The sequence below is a fragment of the Doryrhamphus excisus genome, linkage group LG10, assembly GCF_037039965.1.
Source record: "Doryrhamphus excisus strain RoL-2023G ecotype Guam linkage group LG10, RoL_Dexc_Guam_v1.1, whole genome shotgun sequence".
Taxonomy (NCBI): Eukaryota; Metazoa; Chordata; class Actinopteri; order Syngnathiformes; family Syngnathidae; genus Doryrhamphus; species Doryrhamphus excisus.
This window is the reverse complement of record NC_136366.1, coordinates 5,134,813-5,155,000: the sequence shown is the minus strand read 5'-3', so window position 1 is coordinate 5,155,000 and position 20,188 is coordinate 5,134,813. Positions and strand designations below refer to the sequence as shown.

At 42.4% G+C, this 20,188-nt stretch overlaps 1 protein-coding gene across 1 annotated transcript in view; it reads left to right on the top strand.

Moving 5' to 3' along the window:
• The first annotated feature begins 1,344 nt into the window (after positions 1–1,344).
• LOC131106977 (leucine zipper putative tumor suppressor 2 homolog) overlaps positions 1,345–20,188 on the top strand; it is a 57,345-nt gene continuing 38,501 nt past the window's right edge. Inside the window, exon 1 of the mRNA XM_058056582.2 lies at positions 1,345–1,544. The gene's annotated coding sequence lies outside the window, so the exon portion shown is untranslated. The remainder of the gene's footprint in view (positions 1,545–20,188) is intronic.

Genomic DNA, 20,188 nt, shown 5'->3' with positions numbered 1-20,188 from the left:
CCTGAATGGGGAATTAAGGTGAAACATTTGGACGCCAAAAGTAGCTATTGATCCATTTAATGAGTTACACACAATGGAAAGCTTAATATGAGCCTGATGGATCGTACCCATTGGGGACACTTGCCATGTTTTTCCCACCAATTCACAGATGCAAACTATCAACCCTACTGGAGTCCATCATATGCATGATATTATCTAATGTACTACACTGCTGATGGGGATGTCATACAACTTCATGTCATGTGCTTTAATATGGTTATTGAAAATAACAGAAATTGAAACTAAAAATAAAATAAATACTGTAAATATCATAGAAGTGGAGGAAGTGAGTGAGATCTCGCACATGTCCAGAAACAATCATGTTGACCTTGCTGTAACTCAAGGTCATGACTTTGTAATGGTAATGGTTTTATTTCATTTGAACATGCATCAGATTACAATTGAATGCATCACATAATCAGTTCACAGTTCCACATGTCCAAAAGGAGTAGGAAGAAGCAAAGCTTATTAAATCCTACCCCTCCATCTGGTACTTTTACAATCAGTAACTGTTACATTTGTTCACTTCCTGCTTTCCTAATATATTTTAAGTTTTTTAAAAATAATTAAAAAAACGTTAACTTTAACTAAATGTTAAATTTTAAATTTTTTAAATTTTAAAATTAAAAATTTAAAAATTTAAAAATTTAAAAATTTAAAAATTTAAAAATTTAAAAATTTAAAAATTTAAAAAATTTAAAAATTTAAAAATTTAAAAATTTAAAAATTTAAAATTTTAAATTTTTGCTGTTTTTGACTGCCCTACTTTAAATATCCATATTTGTCTTTCTGAGACCCATAACAAATGTCAACTATACTTTTCTTTATTCTTGGTTACACGCATGCATTTCCACATCTTCATCAAAATTATGTTGAATATTATTAATCTATTATATAATTATTTACAGTACTATATACATTTTTTTACATTCATTTTATTGTATTTATTTATATGTTGTATTGCATTCTCTTGTTTTTTTATTTTATTATATTAGATTTTGTTAATTTTGTTCTTATTATAATTAATATTATCTTATAATATATACTAATATAAATGATAAATTAGTATTTGCAGTAAGTGAACATGTCCACTACATTGGAAAAAAAATATTTTCATAATCTTACACATGACTGTATGTCACCAAAGCCAACTGACTATTAATTTGACACTTGTATCATAAGATTACATTAAAAAATTGTCTCATTATTTGTGACATCGCCCCCTGGCGGAGCCAATGTCTCCCACGGCCAACCAGCAGCAACTGAGCCTGACCCCGCCCCCCTCTCTTTATGAGCGGGCTCTCCCTGTGCGCACACCAAACAACCTGAGAACAGCAGCCCCTCTTTGGCGGACCTTCTTGGCCGAGCTCGTCCGGAGGACAACCGGAGACAATTCGGCTGGAAAACTCTCGAAAAGAAGATTGACGAAAGTTGAAGACGGATACACAACAATGTTTACTGAAGGAAATGTTGTTGCTCTGAAGCTTTGAGACTTTTTGATTGAGGTAAGTCGCTGCCTGCTTACTGACGGACTTGTGTTTGATTACACGCTAACTGCTTTTTATTTTTCGCTTTGTCGCCTTTGACTAACTTACTTTGGGCGACTAATGAACTTAAACCGAAGTCGGGTATTACAAGGGAGTAAATGCTAATTGGAGTTCAGCCACTGCTTCAATAACACTTCAATATTGTGAGTATTTTGGGTGCTTAATTGGTTGCTACATTACGGTAACACAGTGGTGTCCAAAGTGCGGCACGAGGCATGTAACATGTGACACGCAGTTCATTTTGTTATTCGCCTGAATAATGAGTTCATTCTTAATGAGATATATTATTAGGTAATTAGGTAATTTCTTCATGGCTTTGTGTGTAATAGCTTACAAGATAATGTAGCAGCAGATTTATGTAGCAAATGTTAGCATGGTGGACAAGTGGTTAGCACTTGGTCACAGAGTCAGGAGATCTGGAAGATTTGGGTTTAAATCTTCATTAGGCATCTCGGTGGGGAATTGTGTGGCTTTTTTTCCGGGTACTCCGCTTTCATCCCACATTCCATATTAGGTTAATCCATACAGTATGTGCCCTGTGATTGGATGGCCACCAGTCCGGGGTGTTCCCAACCTCTCGGCCAAAGTCAGCTGGGGTAGGCTCCAGCATACACCCGCAATCTTGAGGATAAGCCGCACAGAAGGATGGATGTTAGCATAGCATACGTTGGATTTGTTTTGGCTCTTGCAGCATTGTCTCATTGCGTTTGTTTGCTAGTGTGGCTTTGGGTTTGGACCATTTCTGTGCTTGGAGTCAAGTTGTACCAAAATGCCCCCCACCCCGCTTCTTGCAGACCTCATTGGAAAAAAGTTGGATGATCCTGCTTTGGAATAATTTGATGTCTATGTGGCTTCATGTTAGCGGTCAGCCCACCACTTTGTTGTTGTTTTTAATGAAGTTGTGTGTGTGTGTGTGTGTGTGTGTGTGTGTAACCAGAGCGCACCTCAACTTGCAATGTGCAGCTGTTAGTGTGCACACAATCCATCCATCCATCCCATCAACATTGTGTCATCCTCTCTGCCTTGACTCCTTGATCCCTCCATCTGTGTTTTGTTCTTAGCAAAGCGCGGGAGCCCTAATGAAGAGGTGAAAGGTCACATAAGATGCCAGAGAGCATTGTTTTGTTTTGTTTTACAAGCCCGTAGCTTTACTTTTAATATATGGATTTAGATTGGCGTCACGATAAAACCGCGGATTGCATCATAAATAATCCACATCGCTTCTCCTCTGCTTTGAATGGTCTGATTTGGAATCATTGTCAATGTAAACACGGCGATGTATTTAAGTTCCTCAGCTCCCTGCTCAATCCCAGTCGAGTTACGTCACCTCTAGACTGGAATGTTCAGGTATCATCCCACCTCTGTACTCATCCTGTAACCCCAGCTCATCCGAACATGAGGTGGAATTGTGCCGTGGAAGAGGCAGGATTTGCAGGTGCTGGTAGGAGGTGATAACCAAGCTGTCAGGAGATCAGGGTTGCAGCAGCTTAAGTGGTGGAAGGAGGAGGACGAGGAGGAGGGGTGATGCTAAGAGAGCGTCTTTGACATAGGTTTGATATGTGATGCGAGCTGAGTCACAGCGCCATCGCGGTCACGGTCAACGTGGTGTTGGCATCGTAATTCAAAATGAGTCCTAAAGCTGTCTTGTTGCTCCTTTTCCTCTGCATAACACGACATCGTTCAAGTTGCTCTTGACACTCTTTCACAGGTGCTGTATCTCATTCATTCATTCATTTTCTACCGCTTTTTCCTCACGAGGTTCGCGGGGGTGCTGGAGCATATCCCAGCTGTCTTTGGGCGAGAGGCGGGGTACACCCTGGACTGGTGGCCAGCCAATCACAGGGCACATATGGACAAACAACCATTCACACTCACATTCATACCTATGGACAATTTGGAGTGGCCAATTAACCTAGCATGTTTTTTGAATGTGGGCGGAAACCGGAGAAAACCCACGCATGCACGGGGAGAACATGCTAACTCCACACAGAGATGACCGAGGGTGGAAGTGAACCCTGGTCTCCTAGCTGTGAGGTCTGCGCGCTAACCACTCGACCGCCGTGCCACCTGGTGCTGTATCTCGTAACGCTGATTTAACGTCACTGTGAATTTCACTGGCTTCATTTTGCCCACTGCTGAGCACATATAAAGACTTCCGGTTTGTTCCGTTAACTTTATAGGAATTGTTAAACGGCAATTTATCTTTTTTTAAAATGTCCGCTTTTAACATACAGCCATATGTGTTGGATCCCGAATCCGATCCTGAAGTGGAGACTGTACAGTTCGAATGTGTCCAGCTGCATAGTGGGCCATGTTCACTAAACAGTCTTTTGCTGGTAGGTAATCAGGAAGTCCAACCACTTTTGCCTGACGGTGGCATCTCTAGGAATTGTAAACAAATATGGCGTTCCCTTTGGAGGCGTTGCACTCGTCCTCAGTAAACAGTGAAGCAGTGTTTTAGGGGAGGGCAGAGAGTGATTTTGACAATTTTTGACTATAAAAGTGATTTTCACTTGCACAGAAAATGTGGTCCTGAGAGAAATAAACATTTCACGTTGGATTGATTTCAATTGGTTGAGAAATGTGGGAGGAATGAGTGGCCAAAACATTCATTCATTTTCTACTGCTTATCCTCACAAGGGTCGCGGGGGTTGCTGGAGCCTATCCCAGCTGTCTTTGGGCGAGAGGCGGGGTACACCCTGGACTGGTGGCCAGCCAATCACAGGGCACATATAGACAAACAACCATTCACACTCACATTCTTACCTATAAACAATTTGGAGTGGCTAATTAACCTAGCATGTTTTTGGAATATGGGAGGAAACCGGAGTGCCCGGAGAAAACCCATGCATGCACGGGGAGAACATGCAAACTCCACACGGAGATGGCTGAGGGTTGGGAAAGACAAAATAAGAAGCCAAAAAGTTACCACTTCCACACAAAATAGAGGGAGAACTCATTCAATTTCTACCACTTATCCTCACAATGGTTGCAGTGTTTGCTGGAGCCTATCCCAGCTGTCGTAGGGCGAGAGGCGGGGTACACCCTGGACTGGTGGCACCCTGGACAACCATTCACACTCACATTCATACCTATGGACAATTTGGAGTGGCTAATTAACCTAGCATGTTTTTGGAATGTGGGAGGAAACCGGAGTACCCGGAGAAAACGGGGTGAACATGCAAACTCCACACAGAGATGGCCGAGGGTGGAATTGAACTCGGGTCCCCTAGTTGTGAGGTCTGCATGCTAACCACTCGACCGCCGTGCAGCCAAGTGTCTAAAACAACAAGGTGGAATAAGTATAGAATCGGAATAAGTAGAGCAATACGTAGATAAAAAATGGTGTCGAATGTTACATGTGACTAAATGAGGCGCTCCGGGAGCTCACCGCTTCCTCTCAAGTGAGACTGTGGCGGCGGCGGCGGCGTCTGTTCAGGAGGACCCAGCGGCCGCTCTTACAGCTTAATGCGCTCATTAGCTAAAACGACATGAATTTCGCTGCACGTGCAGGCAGGGATTCAGGGGCACTGTTACATAACTAGGTCATAAAAAACCATGACGTCCATTGCACGTATCTGGCCCCCTTCACCTTTTGATGCTCAATTAGCAAAATGTCCCCTCAGCGGCCATCTGGGCCTAACTTTCATTTTACTGCAATGCAGCGATGATGGCGGTGTTGATGGGTGGGAGGGGGGTTACGAGCAGCGTGTTTTTACATTTATTTTCATAAAGTAATACTAGCAGATGAATGCCAGGAAACCCCACCTTACACTAGACTTCATTTGGCGTCACAATGAGGTTCAATGTCTCGTGTGTGTGTGTGTGTGTGTGTGTGTGTGTGTGGGTGTGTGTGTTGTTTTTCGCAAATGCTTATGCATGTAACGTTGCTTGCCAGTTCCATGTATTTCCCCTCAGCTGTCATGTGTCAACATGGCGTCATCAACAGCCGCGCTCAGAACCTTTTCACAGCACAAGGCTCTCTTGTCTCACACACACACACACACACACACACACACACACACACACACACGAATAGAACAACTGCAAACTGTAATTTGCAGATGCACGCTGCCTTTTATGGGCTTGTTCTGCGCATACAGTGTTGCCTTATTCACTAATATGGTGTACTTTTATTCACACTTTTTACATGCTGCTAACACAATAATAAACATATTATTTTTGGCATTATGCAATTGAAGCAGAACATTTACTAATGAGGTGCATGAAGAAAGTCTTAGACATTATTAATTCATTCATTTTCTACCGCTTTTTCCTCACGAGGGTCACGGGGGTGCTGGAGCCTATCCCAGCTGTCTTTGGGCGAAAGGTGGGGGAACACCATGGACTGGTGGCCAGCCAATCACAGGACACATATAGACAAACAACCATTCACACTCACATTCATACCTATGGACAATTTGGAGTGGCCAATTAACCTAGCATGTTTTTGGAATGTGGGAGGAAACCGGAGTACCCGGAGAGAACATGCAAACTCCACACAGAGATGGCCGAGCTGCCATCTCCTAGCTGTGAGGTCTGCGAGCTAACCACTCGACCGCCGTGCCGCCATCTTATTTTTAACTATGTAAAATGCTATTAAAGAGGGAAAAACACTTTTTTTTTTTAATGTTGCACCCCATTCCCAATCCTTGGACACATTTCTTTCCCTTTTCTGTGCATTATCACACAAGAAAAGTTAATACAATATGAGCTAGCTAATAATGCATGTCATTGGGACACACCTAGAAATGGGAAAGAAATGTGTTCAAGTTTCACATAGGATTTTCAGTGATGGGCAAAATTCACCCCTTTTAAGTGTCAATCAATCAATTGAGTCTGACATTTCATTAGGAATTTTGCTGTATTTTGACTTATACGGTGCTAGCTAAAACTTTCAAACACTTTGTGATTAACACAAAATCAACTGTTTTCTATTCATTATTTTCCAGCAACCTGTGTGTTTGTGTGTGTGTTTTAAGGCATTTTATTTCAGAGGGGTCCTGAAATTGCTTCATTGCATCCTCATGAAATATTTAAGCATGTCTGAAGATTGTGTTTGGTTCTCAAGTCCTGACTTAGGGACAGGAGGCGACTGCAGTTCCATTTATGATTGCTTGCCTTGTGAAATCATCATGCCGAGCAATAAAAAAAAACTAAAAAAAGCCGCTGGATGAAAAGTCATGTGACAGTCATTCCTGGTAAATACATTTTATTAACCGAATTCACTTTTATTTGGCTGACCCAAAGCCTAATGGATTTACAAGGCTTTGGACTAATATGCGTTATGCCAACATTCAGCTCGCTGTTAGTGAGCACAATTTTTTATTCCTGTGGCACTGCATATGTCCATGTTGTTAAAGGAAAACTGCATTTACATTTTTTTTGGCTGTCGTTAACAATCCTTTCTTTCTGCAGAGATGTGATGTTCCCTTTTATTTGTTTTTATTGTTGTGTGTTTTTGGTTGTGATTGTGTTTTTTAATTGCAATTTTTGCCAAAAGGCACTGAAAATCCATTTTATTTTCATTGTTTTCATTTTAATTTTATTTAAAAGCTTTGAAGATCCAGTTACAATGCTTAGAAATGAAAGTTCATCGCTTTTGATTTAGCGTACTTGCGTTATTATGCCATATGTTTTTACATTCATGAAAAAATGGTCTCAAAATAATGTTGACAATGATATCATATATCGGCAATCATTTATTATTGTGACACGCCAAGTTCTACAATGTCTGTCGTCATCAGGCTTGGCCTTTTTTGATTAGCAGCCCTCAAAGCACCCAATTAAAGGCCGCCCTTCCTGTCTATAATCCTACTTGTATGCAAGATTTTTAACATGAGGTGTGAATTGCAGCTCAATTGACTCGCTGCACGGAATCGGTGGCAGTGAGCTCCGAAAGCCTCCACAGTGTGCAAGAGAAGATGGAATCGATGCAGAGTGTCCTGAAGTCCTCCACCTGCTCCAAACATCCATTAGTGGGCCAGTCAAACTGTGCTTGCTCAACACAAGACGCTACAGATCCGCCTCTTTGCTGAAACCGCAGCTCATCCCTGCATGTCTTTGCCTTCTTGCGCTGCTCTTGGTTCAAGCAGGGAGGTAAAGCGGCCTCTCATGTCGTCATGTGTCACGAGGCTGATGTACGAGGGTCGGGAATGCCCCGTTGCTGACACAGCAGGACCACACACATACAATGCAGACAAGGTTGATGGATGAATTGGGCCCAGTATGGGGGCACAGCGCAGGAACATCCAGATGTTTTTATTTATTCTACGAGCTCATCTCTTTTGAATGGACTTGATCAGGTTTTGTGGACTTGATCATCAATTGTGGCCTGCGAAATGCGGGTCCAATCCTCTTTAATAGCTGTGCAAAGTTGCTGGATGTTGGCAGGAAGTGGAAAATACCGATCTTGAGCACCCCAAACATGCTGAATGGTTGACATGTGTGGTGAGTTCCGGGGTGCTTTACTTAAAAACGACAAAGTACACCAATCATCGCTGTACAGTAATCTCTCGCCACTTTCCAATTTTATGGTAATGGTTTTATTTCATTTGAACATGCATAGATTAGATTATTATTAAAATTGAGTGCATCACATAATCAGTTCATAGTTCCACATATCCAAAAGGAGTAGGAAGAAGCAAAGCTTATTAAATCCTACCCCTCCATCTGGTACTTTTACAATCAGTAACTGTTATATTTGTTCACTTCCTGCTTTCCATAATACAGTTTTTTGTTTTTTTTATGATTTATAATTTTTTTTTAAATAATGTACCTCGTACCAAAGTACGAGGTGATGTGACCATCCAATGACATAATGGGTACCATAGTAAGTGTCAATATAGTGATATATATAGCACATCATGACTGGTCCAAGACTCTTCATCCTTGTATTTAGCAAACATCAACTGCTTGTATTGTTTCTAGAATTGGCTCATCGCTGTGCATTGTTTGAGGTCCTTACTCAATCCATTCCATAGTTTGATTCCACATACTGAAATGCTATGGCTTTTTAACGTAGTCCTAGCATATGTGTTTCAAATGTAGTTCTTCCCTGAGATCATATTTCTCCTCTCTTGTAGAGAAGTATTGGATGACATTTTTAGGTAATTGGTTGTTTTTAGCCTTATGCATTATTTTAGCTGTTTGAAGTTGAACTATATCAGCAAGTTGAAGTGTTTGTGATTTTAGAAATAAGGAATATGTTCTCTGTAGGCGGCATTATGAATTGACGAATCACGATTTTTCAAAATATGCAAATTTCTGGAAGAAATGATTTGGCCATGCAAAACCGATTGTTGAAGCTGGCCTTCGATGAGCTTGGATGTGGAGGTCCTGGGCTGGTGTTTGTGGTTGTGATGTTGGGATGTGACGGCTTTCCCTTTCCCCTTCAGTTGTTTGGATGTTTTCTAAATCCTCATGGGTTTTTTTTCCCATGCAAAGTGAAGCCAGCTTGGAGGATGCATCTGCCAGATGACCCCTTGGCAAGATCCACACAGGACCCTCCCTTCCCCTTCTTCCTGTGTCAGTTGACTCACTTGAGCAGACTGTGGTTGAGGTTGTCTTGTACAATCAGGGAGGTGAGGAAGAACGGGATATGTCAAGGTTTACATCATGATTTCCTGCATGCAGAAGCTCAAGGTGACTTGTTGGAGCGCTTCGTGTTTCCTTTAATGGCTGACAGATGTGTTTTCCTGGATTTGTTTTCCCAGGAAACTCTTGGGATTCCGTCCCAGCTGTGGTATGCGCCACATAACTCTCACTACCCCTCTGGTGCAGGAGTCTGCCGAGGTCCCCACTGAGGTCCAATGACATGAAGACTCCCAGGACCCAGCGGGGCTTGGATGGTGTCCCGGAACATTTTGAAGTGATACAGTTCCACCAAGCTCTATGATTCAGCTTAGTTGTTGGTACGCTCAAACTTTTTTGTCCAATGGAAACAAACTGAAGTGCAAAGTCTCTTTGAACGAGACTTGAGCTCGGAATGACGCAGCTCAATGACAGAGGTGCCGTCGGCCTTTGTGTTGGCTCTGCATTAGAGAATTGGTTCTGGAGGATTGTGTCCATCTGCTGACTGGGATTTCTTGGAAACGGGAGGCATAGCACGGATAAAAATTGGAGGAGGACAGTGTCGGGGGAGGGGTTGTCTTGTGTCTGATCAGCAGAAAAATGAAGTCCTCAGCAGGAGATCCACAGTGTGTGTGTGTGTGTGTGTGTGTCTGTTAGCTGAATTCTCAATGAACTGTTCCAAACTATGCGATTCTTTTATGTATTTATTTTTATACATTCATCCTCGAGCTTTCCTCTGTCATTCAACACAGAAAAGATGCATTGTCCACTCAGGGGTTTGATATCCATATCATATCTGTCTCTGACAGGGTTGTTTTGGGGTATCTGTGTCCCCCTCCTACCCACCATCCACCATCACGGAGGGCAGACAAAAGTAGGTCAAAGTTTACTGGAGCGTCCTGTCTGAGTTGGGGGATTTGAGAAGTTGCTTGGGGCTTAAGAGGGGCGTCCTTGGTACCAGGGACCACCCTCCTCCAATGGGAGCTCTGAAGTCTTGTATGAACACACTGGAGTTTAATATTTATACAATGGAAGCTCGGTTTTTGACGATTAATTTTTTGGTGAAAAAATGTTTTGGCTTTCACCCAACTCACTCGAGGCCCAAAAAGGTCACGGCATAAATCAAAGAACCTTGTACTGTGGCAGGTCACATTTTTTAACAAACTTGTGTTTACGGGTCCTGTGATTGTTGTTAGCAACTGAGATTAAGTGGTTGTTAAGTGGAAAATAAACACTTTTTCGCACTTATCCTCCACTCCTGTCTCGTTCAGAATCACATCTCCGCATTAGGTGACCCTTGACGTGAGTAATATGTTGACTGGCAACGCATCAACAACGCGGCTGTACTGGCACCACTCAATACTAACGACACAGCTAACGACTTTTGGCAAGCCCAGTTCAGACTGCAAGGAATAACACTGAACCATGTAGTGGCTTGGGCATCTCTGTGTGGAGTTTGCATTTTCTCCCGGTGCGTTCATGGGTTTTCTCCCCGGGTTCCTCCCACGTGCCAAAAATATGCATTTTTAGTTAATTGGCCATGTGAGTGGGAATAATTGTCTATAGCTCCCCTCCCATTGGCTGGCGACCAGTCCAGAGTGTACCTCGCCTCTGAAGTCAGTCGTCGTAGTGGTTGTGCTGGACCTCCACTTTCTTTCATACCATAGAAACGGTATGACACACAATTTTAGTGTTTTTTAAACTGTGACTTTTTTATATTATGGTATATCTTGAAACCGGTAACCGACCCATGCCTGATCTGGTCCCTAATCTGGACTGTCTCTCAACTGGCCTGGGAACACCTCAGTATCCATCGGGAGGAGCTGGACGAAGTCGCTCAGGAGAGTAAAGTCTGGTGTTCCCTGCTTAGGCTGCCCCCGCAATCCAAACTCAGATAAGCGGAAAAAGATGGATGGATTTTGCCCAAATTTTGCCTCAGTTTATGGTGACCATGCCTTGGTTATCATATTATATTGTGCGTAACAAACTTGTATTTTCTTAGCTTGTTGAATCTTGTGGTATTAATAAAGATATGGACTGACTACACCCTGGCAGTGCCAGTTTATTCTTGGAAAACCGAGGTTGGACTGTACCATAAATACTGTTAGTACAGTAGCTTGTTAGTCAAATGGGTACAAGTAGATTTCTAAAATAGGTCATACATAATACATTCTGTTATGTTGATTTGTTGATTGTGAACCTAATACCTTTGCATAGTTGAATCTGATTCGTTAGATTTTTAGAGTTTAAATTTGTTTTTCCACTTTAATGAAATAAATAAAAATGGTAGGTGTGCAACAACATTCATTCATTTTCTACCGCTTATACTCATGATGGTTGCCGGGGTGCTGGAGCCTATCCCAGCTGTCTTCGGGCAAGAGGCGGGGTACACCCTGGACTGGTCACCAGCCAATCACAGCGCAGATATAGACAAACAACCATTCACACTCACATTCATACCTATGGACAGTTTGGAGTCACCAATTAACCTAGCATGTTTTTGGAATGTAGGAGGAAACCGGAGTACCCGGAGAAAACTCCACACAGAGATGGCCGAGGGTGGGATTTAACTAGGGTCTCCTAGCTGTGTGCAACAACAGTACATTTTTATTTATTTGGTGACACAGCCAGCAAAATGAACAAAACCAAAACCCGGTCGCCAAGTGGGGATATTGCTGTCTGCCGCAGATAAAGGAATGCATGGGAAAAACTGGATAAAATGGATTTCCTTGACCACAACCATCACTCACAGGACACAAGGTTGCTTTAACATCAGAACTACATACGGGGGGGGGCCTGTTGACCCTTCATGGGGCAAAAATACCTCTGTAGATTAAGTTGACTGCCTGTCATGTGGAAGGGGGGTGGCGTAGTGTCGAGGTCAGAGTGTGTGTTCGTTTGTGGGAGGGGGTAGGGGGCGGGTTTGTTGAGTTCAAAGGTGAAGGTCATCTGACTTTACTGGCTACATGGTGTAATAGAGTCCATCAATAGCACTTTTCATTAGCCTCCTATAAATGTAGTTAGAATGTTGTATTCTGGTTTTAAACCATACCAATATTTCAGGTAATGAGGTTTGAACACTTGGAAGTTTGGGATGACTCTGAACGATTGGGTTCAGAGAGGCTCAGGCTCACTGTGACTTCACTGGGGCTACCCAACCGACAAAAATATTGCTGTGAAAAGATGTTTATATCATGTGTTTAATATTTTGCAGCCTTGTCGTTACTATGAATAGTGTTTAGTTGACATTAATAAACAAGACACGGGGCTTAAATTATTCCGGCATTGTTGGGCGTTCTCCTGTTGGCTCTGTTAGCATTAGCTTGCTAACGTTAAGACAGTGTAACGTTCACATTGGCTTTAAACGGTTTTGAATTGTATGCATTTCTGGGTGGTATTTGGTACCTTTTAAGTTAGTGTGTGTTGGGTGGGGTGGGGGGTCATGTTCACAATGATATTTTATTAGTTTTTGGTTCAGCTATCAATGAGGTTATGACTGTTATTATTTTTTTCTAAGAGGTTCATTGGTGCATTTATGTAAAAAAACATTGGTCAATTTATTCATTCATTCATTCATTTTCTACCGCTTTTTCCTCACGAGGGTTGCGGCGGTGCTGGAGCCTATCCCAGCTGTCTTTGGGCGAGAGGCGGGGTACAGCCAATCACAGGGCACATATAGACAAACAACCATTCACACTCACATTCATACCTCCTTTTTAACCTAGCATGTTTTTGGAATGTGGGAAGAAACCGGAGTACCCAGAGAAAACCCACGCATGCACGGGGAGAACATGCTAACTCCAACACTCGACTGCCATGCCGCCCTTGGTCAAGTTTTGTTTGCTAGCACGGCGGTACCCGGTGCATGTCTCTCCAATTAATATATTATTGTATTTTATTCATTCATTTTCTACCGCTTATCCTCACAAGGGTCCGGGGGTGCTGGAGCCTATCCCAGCTGTCATCGGGCGAGAGGCGGGGTACACCCTGGACTGGTGGCCAGCCAATCACAGGGCACATATAGACAAACAACCATTCACACTCACATTCATACCTATGGACAATTTGGAGTCGCCAATTAACCTAGCATGTTTTTGGAATGTGGGAGGAAACTGGATTACCCGGAGAAAACCCAAGAGTGGAATCGAACTCAGGTCTCCTAGCTGTGTGGCCTGCGTTCTAACCACCTGATCGGCGTGTGTGGTTCTCCGCCACTTGAGCTAGTTCATGGGTGGCGCCATGAACTTTAAATGTCATTAGCTCTTAATTCGTATATAAATGGTAAAATGGTTGCTAGCACTGCTGTACCCGGTGCATGTCTCTCCAATCCATTCGTCCAAGGATTGATACCTGATTGTAATCGATGCAGGAGGCAGGATGCTGATGCAGCAGCATCTCTTGCTTGTCAACCTGGATATCCGGTTGCATTGCTTTATCATTTATCAACCGGAGTCATTGTTCATTTCTCCTGTCGTAGATGAAGAACATTTTGTTAAATGGCCATCCATACGTACTTTGTGCTTGCGTAGCTATAAAGAAAATGAAAGACAATGCAGGATATTTATCTTTATTGCGAGTGTGGTTTGTTTCACGGGTTATTTTGTTACATAAAATCTCCACATGTCATCTCCAGTGTGAGCATGGGTCTGTGTGTGGGGGGTGTTAGAGGTACTAGAAGCATCTTCATGATGATACGCTATCTCGGACATCCCCTGGCTGTCGGCAGAGTAGGAATTGCTGGCTTCCAAATGTTGTAGATCAAGCTGATGAAGGTGCAGGAGAAGAAGAAGAAGGAGGAGAGGGGCAGCGGCTCGGATGAAATGAGGCCAGTGTCATCCTGTCTCATTTTCTGTGTAGGGGTTGGGAAGGGATTAGCATCACTTACATAAGTGCCCCCCCTCACCCCCCCCCAACCCCACGCACACATAGACTCACTCACCCCATCCAATCTCACCTCTTAAACAAGCCCTTCTCCCTCCTGGCTTCTCTCAAGACCACAAGGTTGGTGTTGGCCTAATTGTTGTTATTCCGAAATGTTTTCTTTTCTATCTTCTGGAAGAGGAAGATGATTAAGGGGTGGGAAAAGACAGCCGAGTGTGTGCGTGAAGCTGGCGGAGCACATGTTGAAAAAGAAGCAAGGAGAGGTTTGTAGCTAAAGCAAAAGGAGGGGAAAATGGAGAGGATGTTGGGGCTGGATGAGATGGTCTATTTATAGTTTATCCCTGCTGTTGGGTCGTGGACCGCCTGGCCCAGGACAGCAGAGCTCAGCATCCATGTCAGTCCTCGTGTCAGTCTCCATTAGATCCGCACACACATATTTACTCCAAGGGCGTAAAAAGGCCTGTCACGCAAACGTGGGAGCGCTGACCTTTGCCACTCAGCTGTGAGTTAAAGGAGCCCACACTCTGTGTGTGTGTGTGTGTGTGTGTGTGTGTGTATGCGCAATGAAGATGGTCTGCGGCATTAGTGACTATGACCCATTTATCATTGCACTAAAATTAATATATCTGCAATATGTCTGCTCTTGCATATGCTCCTGTGCAATACTATGTGTATATTTTGGATATCTTGTATATATCTTGTTAAATTGTCTTTTTTTTTTAACTTGACTACTGCACTGAAAAGAGAAGCTCTCCAATCTCGTTGTACATCTTGTATAATGACAATAAAGGCCATTCCATTAGTGGGGAGCATTGGGGTTTAAAGGAGAACCACACTTTTTTTTGGAATTTAGCCCATCATTCCCACTCCTTATGTGAAACATGAACACATACTTATTTCTTCCCCTTTTTTGTGCATTATAACGCGAGCTAGCTAACAATGCTATCATTGGGATACACCTATCTCGACAATGTAAAAAAAAAAAAACCTCTATCAACGTTGCATGGTTTGATATCCATGCAGTGACCATGCATTAACACGTACACTGATGATAACATAGTAATAGTTGCAGTATCTTGCCCTATTTGGAGAATTTAAAACACTATCCAAACGTCTGGATAAAAATAAAAGAATACAAATAATAAATAATAATATTCTAAGTTGTTTATCACATCCAGATGTAAATATCTGGAAATAAAAGCTGAAATGTTGCTCTCTGGCATCAAACCCAAACGTTTCCAGTCCACAGCAAAAATAACAAAATTGGCCTCACTGTTCTAGTAGTACTTTTGGAGGGGATTGTATGTAGTACTGGTGACTAGGTGTCAGTTATAGTGCTGGAATATTTGATGAGATGGGCAACATGTCAGATTGTGGGTCCATCCATACCTCTGTTGGAAGTTGGCGTGTTCTCCACTTGAGGGTTTTCACCAGGTACTCAGGCTTCCTTCCACAGGACTAAAAAAATATGCATGTTAGGTTAATTGCAGACTAAACATCGACCGATACATCGGCCGGCCGATATATATCGGGCCGATATTTGCGTTCTTTACTTGAATCGGTATCGGCCGATTCTGCGCATGAGTTCGCCGATGTATTTTTCCGCCGCATTATTTTCAGACAGGCATGCATTGATGTAGTTGGAGGCTAATATGAACAGCTGTTATCAACACAGGTTGAATGTCAACGTACTAAATTGTGTCAGTGTGATGTATGTGTGGACGTGGCGGGGGGAAGGGGGCAGTCATCACATCGATGCTAGATAAACTTAAACTACGACTATTTATTCCTTTTATAGTTGATAATGCCGTTTAAATGTGTGTTTAAGAAAGCTGTGTTCAGTGTTTACATTTCAATAAATATTTCTTTAAACTTGAGACCTTTAATATTTGTTATCATTGTCATTTTTTCATGTCAATTGAGGGAGCAAAAGCAATATCGGCCCAAGCAAAATTGGCCATCGGCTAAGGCTGATGGAAAAAATATTGGTATCGGCATTGGCCCCCAAAAAAACATATTGGTCGATCCCTATTGCAGACAATAAAGTGTTCGTAGGTGTGAATGTCTATATGTGCCCTGTGATTGGCTGGGGTAGGCTCAAGCATACCCCCTAGTGAGGACAAGCAGTAGAGAAAATGTTTGGTGAGACACACAAGCACCAGACTTGATCTGGTTGATCTTGGGCTTTTATTACAAGTTTGAATGACCTCGCAACAGGCACAACAATCCCTAACACGGGCTACTGTTGCGGCCGTAAAACCAAAAACCCAACATCGCATGTGGTCTGGCTTCCACTCGGCTCCCCTCGCCCTTTCCCTTGATGCCATTGATGAGGACCTCACTTGTTCTCCTGCAGTAAAACACCTACTGTAAGTGAAACAAAACGTCACTCATTAGCGTAAATGCGAGCATTGGCAGCATGTGTTCTGCTTTGAGAAGAAGGACCGTCTGGTTTTCATCATCACAGGCCTTGCCACGTCGCGCTCAAGAAATGGAATTATTTTCCACATCTTCTTGTGTTGCTGCCATCACATAGCTGATTGGCATTTGTCGGGAATTGTGAATAGCTTCAGGTCCTCTCTTGTCAGCCGTCGCGTTTTGCTCACCATCCGCGCACGTTAAAAGCTGCTTCCGGCGACTGGAGCCAGATGTTGCCAGATGCTGCACTTCAGTGTTTGGAGCAGCCCGATGGCAACTTTGTCTGTGTACTCCGTTTTCCTTTTGGAGTTGTGGAATAAAAAAAGCTCCAGACGGAGAAAATAGACAAGATAAGAGGACGTGTGAATGAATGAGGAGCTAATTTGGAGCAAAGAGGAAGCGGAATGTGTGAATGAAAACATTCTTGTTTTGGATTTGTCATTTATTTCTACTATGCTGCTTGCTGATGTCATCTCATCAGTGATCATTCTCTTTCCAGATTTTTTTTTACCATCTTTGTGTTTTAAGATATGCAACAAAAACATCCTTGTTATATCTAATTTGCTCACCAAGGTGGAAAATGACCTGGAGGTTGGAGATTGAACTGATGAGGCCCCATCTCAATCGAATCGAATCAACTGAAACCAAATCATACTCTAAAATAGACCCGAGGTTCCTGAAGTCGTCCCTCACCACACGGTTCAAACATGGCTCCCTCAGTACTGCGTTTTTTTTTTAAAAGATATATGTTTTCTCCAGGTACTCCGGTTTCCACATTCCAAAAACATGCTAGGTTAATTGGCCACTCCAAATTGTCCATAGGTATGAATGTGAGTGTGAATGGTTGTTTGTCTATATGTGCCCTGTGATTGGCTCGCTACCAGTCCAGGGTGTACCCCGCCTCTCACCCCAAGACAGCTGGGATCGGCTCCAGCACCCCCGCAACCCTTGCAAGGATAAGCGGTATAGAAAATGTTGCTGTGTGTGTGTATGTGTGTAGTTCAAGTGTGTGACTTGGTGATCGTCCCAGCTAATATGGTATGTCTCACACAGGTACACTACACTTGAGTGCCATGTGACATTGGTTCAAATGTCACATGACACAATGATGACATGACACAGTCGGGTCTGGAACCAGTTAAACTGTTCGCAGAAATGACTGCACACTCAGATTTACACAGTGCGCTTGAACGCCCCAAGTGAACAGCGCCTTGCACGGTGCAGAAGTTGCGCATTATTCCTTGTGTGTCATGTGAGTGTTTAATCTTGAAGATTTCATCAAAGCTAGTCTTCGTCACTTGGTGTTGTGACTAATTAGTGTGGTTTCTTAGAGCTCTCATAGTAGTTGGATAATATTCTGCATTATACATTGGTAGTGTATTGTCTGTTTGTGTGTGACTTGGTGACACTTCCAGCTAATATGGTATGTCTCACACAGGTACACTACACTTGAGTACCATGTGACATTGGTTCAAATGTCACATGACACAATGATGACATGACACAGTCGGGTCGGGAAACCAATTAAACTGTTCGCAGAAATGACTGCACTTGCGTGAAACACTCAGATTTACACAGTGCGCTTGAACGCCCCAAGTGAACAGCGCCTTGAACGGTGCCGAAGTTGTGCATTGATGATGATTAGGAGTGTTTAATCTTGGTTAATTTGTTCATGTTTGTTGGTGGAGGACATTTTGCAACTGTTACAACAGCGCCACGATCCAGTGAATTTTACGCACATGTACATACGTGACTTTGGGCTAAATGTCTTTTTGCCCTCTAGTGGCTGAAGGTGAAAGTTTGCCAGTTTCATTTATATTGACCAGAGTGAAATATAACCTACAGATAGATTTATCAAAGTAGCACTTGCAACCGCAGTTCCCAGCCATTTTTTTTCCTTTACCTCCACGATGAATGGCTTTCATTAATCAACGCCATTTGTCTTCTGTTGTAAGTTTAGAGGTCAGTGATTAAACCTTGTTCTCTGCACACTTGCCAACTCTCTCTCACTGTCTCTCTGTCTTCTCTCTTCCGCTTTGCTTCTTCTGACGACCGGGGTGTCGTCTGCCATGTTAATCCTTGACGAATGAAAGTCAGCAAATCATGTTTTATGTATGTGCGCTTATGCGATGTGAGCACTGGCTGAAAGTGGGCCACGAATCACGCGGGGCAAATTATGACAACAAAGAAGCTTGACAAGAAGCCTCCACAGAATGCATTATGAGCGCGTTACTAATGTCGGTGAGAATAGGAAAATAAAAAAAATGTGTGACGTGACCTGACAGCCACACTACTGGGAAATGTGCTACTATTTCCACTCATTTTGTTCTGCTTGTTTGGATGACGTGTCTGTGTAGTAGACAACGACAACAAACAAACCGAGGATGGATACAGTGTGTGATGGAAAAATCTTGTTTTAGTTATTATAGATGATTCTCTAGGTTCACACAGTCCTCTCAGAATTAAGCAAATAGTAGCAATTGTTTGTGCTGTTAAAATGATTGTTTGTGCTGTCAAATATTTGGATTTATGGAAGCTAGTGTCCTGATTATATCAGCCACCTGACATGCACTAAATTAAACCAAAATAGTTGCAATCATTTGTGCTAAGTTTGTGATGGTTTATGCCGTTAAGATTTCCTGTGCTATGTTACTTTTAGTTATTAATCTTTTTACAAAGTTCACCCACTTCTTCATTTTCTTCAAATGAAACAAAAATGGTCGCAATCGTTTGTGCTCTTTTTTTTCTGGCATTCTTTTTAGTTTATTGAACATTATTTAGCCCCCTGATATGCTCTGAAACCATATTAGTCACAATCATTTGTGCAGTTCAGTGATCTTATAAATAAAGATTATAGTGTCAACCCACCTGACATTCTCCAAAACAAAAACAAAAAATTCACAATTGTTTGTGCTGGAAAATATTTATTATTGTTTTTTATTGTGCTGTTAGATTTTAATAATTCATCTTATTACAAAGGTCAACTTTGTTCAGTTAAAATGATTGTTTGTGCTGGCATACTTTTGGATTGTTGGAAGAGGCGGGGCACACCCTGGATTGGTGGCCAGCCAATCACAGGGCACATATAGACAAACAACCATTCACACTCACATTTATATCTATGGACAATTTGGAGTGGCCAATTAACCTAGCATGTTTTTGGAATGTGGGAGGAAACCGGAGTACCCGGAGAAAACCCACGCATGCACGGGGAGAACATGCAAACTCCACACAGAGATGGCCGAGGGTGGAATTGAACTCAGGTCTCATTTTTTTTCAGGTCGTCATTTTTTTGACGAGTGGATGTCCAAACATCTTCCACTGGACATAAATTATTTTAAGTTAAGATGAATTTATTTATTTTATTATTTATTTATTTAATTTATGAAGTTATTTTGGGAATAAGGTCAGTAATATTCCCAAATTTACTTAACAAAGATTATTTAAGAAGATATTTGCAATAGTTGGAAAATCACAAAAAAGGAGAGAGGAATTAACCTAGCATGTTTTTTTTTGAATGTACTCTGAGGAAACACACGCATGCACGGGAAGAACATGCTAGCTCCACACAGAGATGGCCGAGAGTGGAATTGAACCCTGGTCTTCTAGATGAGAGGTCTGCACGCTAACCGTGCAGCCCCATCAACATCATAATCAACAGAAAAAAAATTATTTTTTTATGCCCATATCGGCCAAATGATCAGACCTCCCTACTAAAGCTTTCATCACTT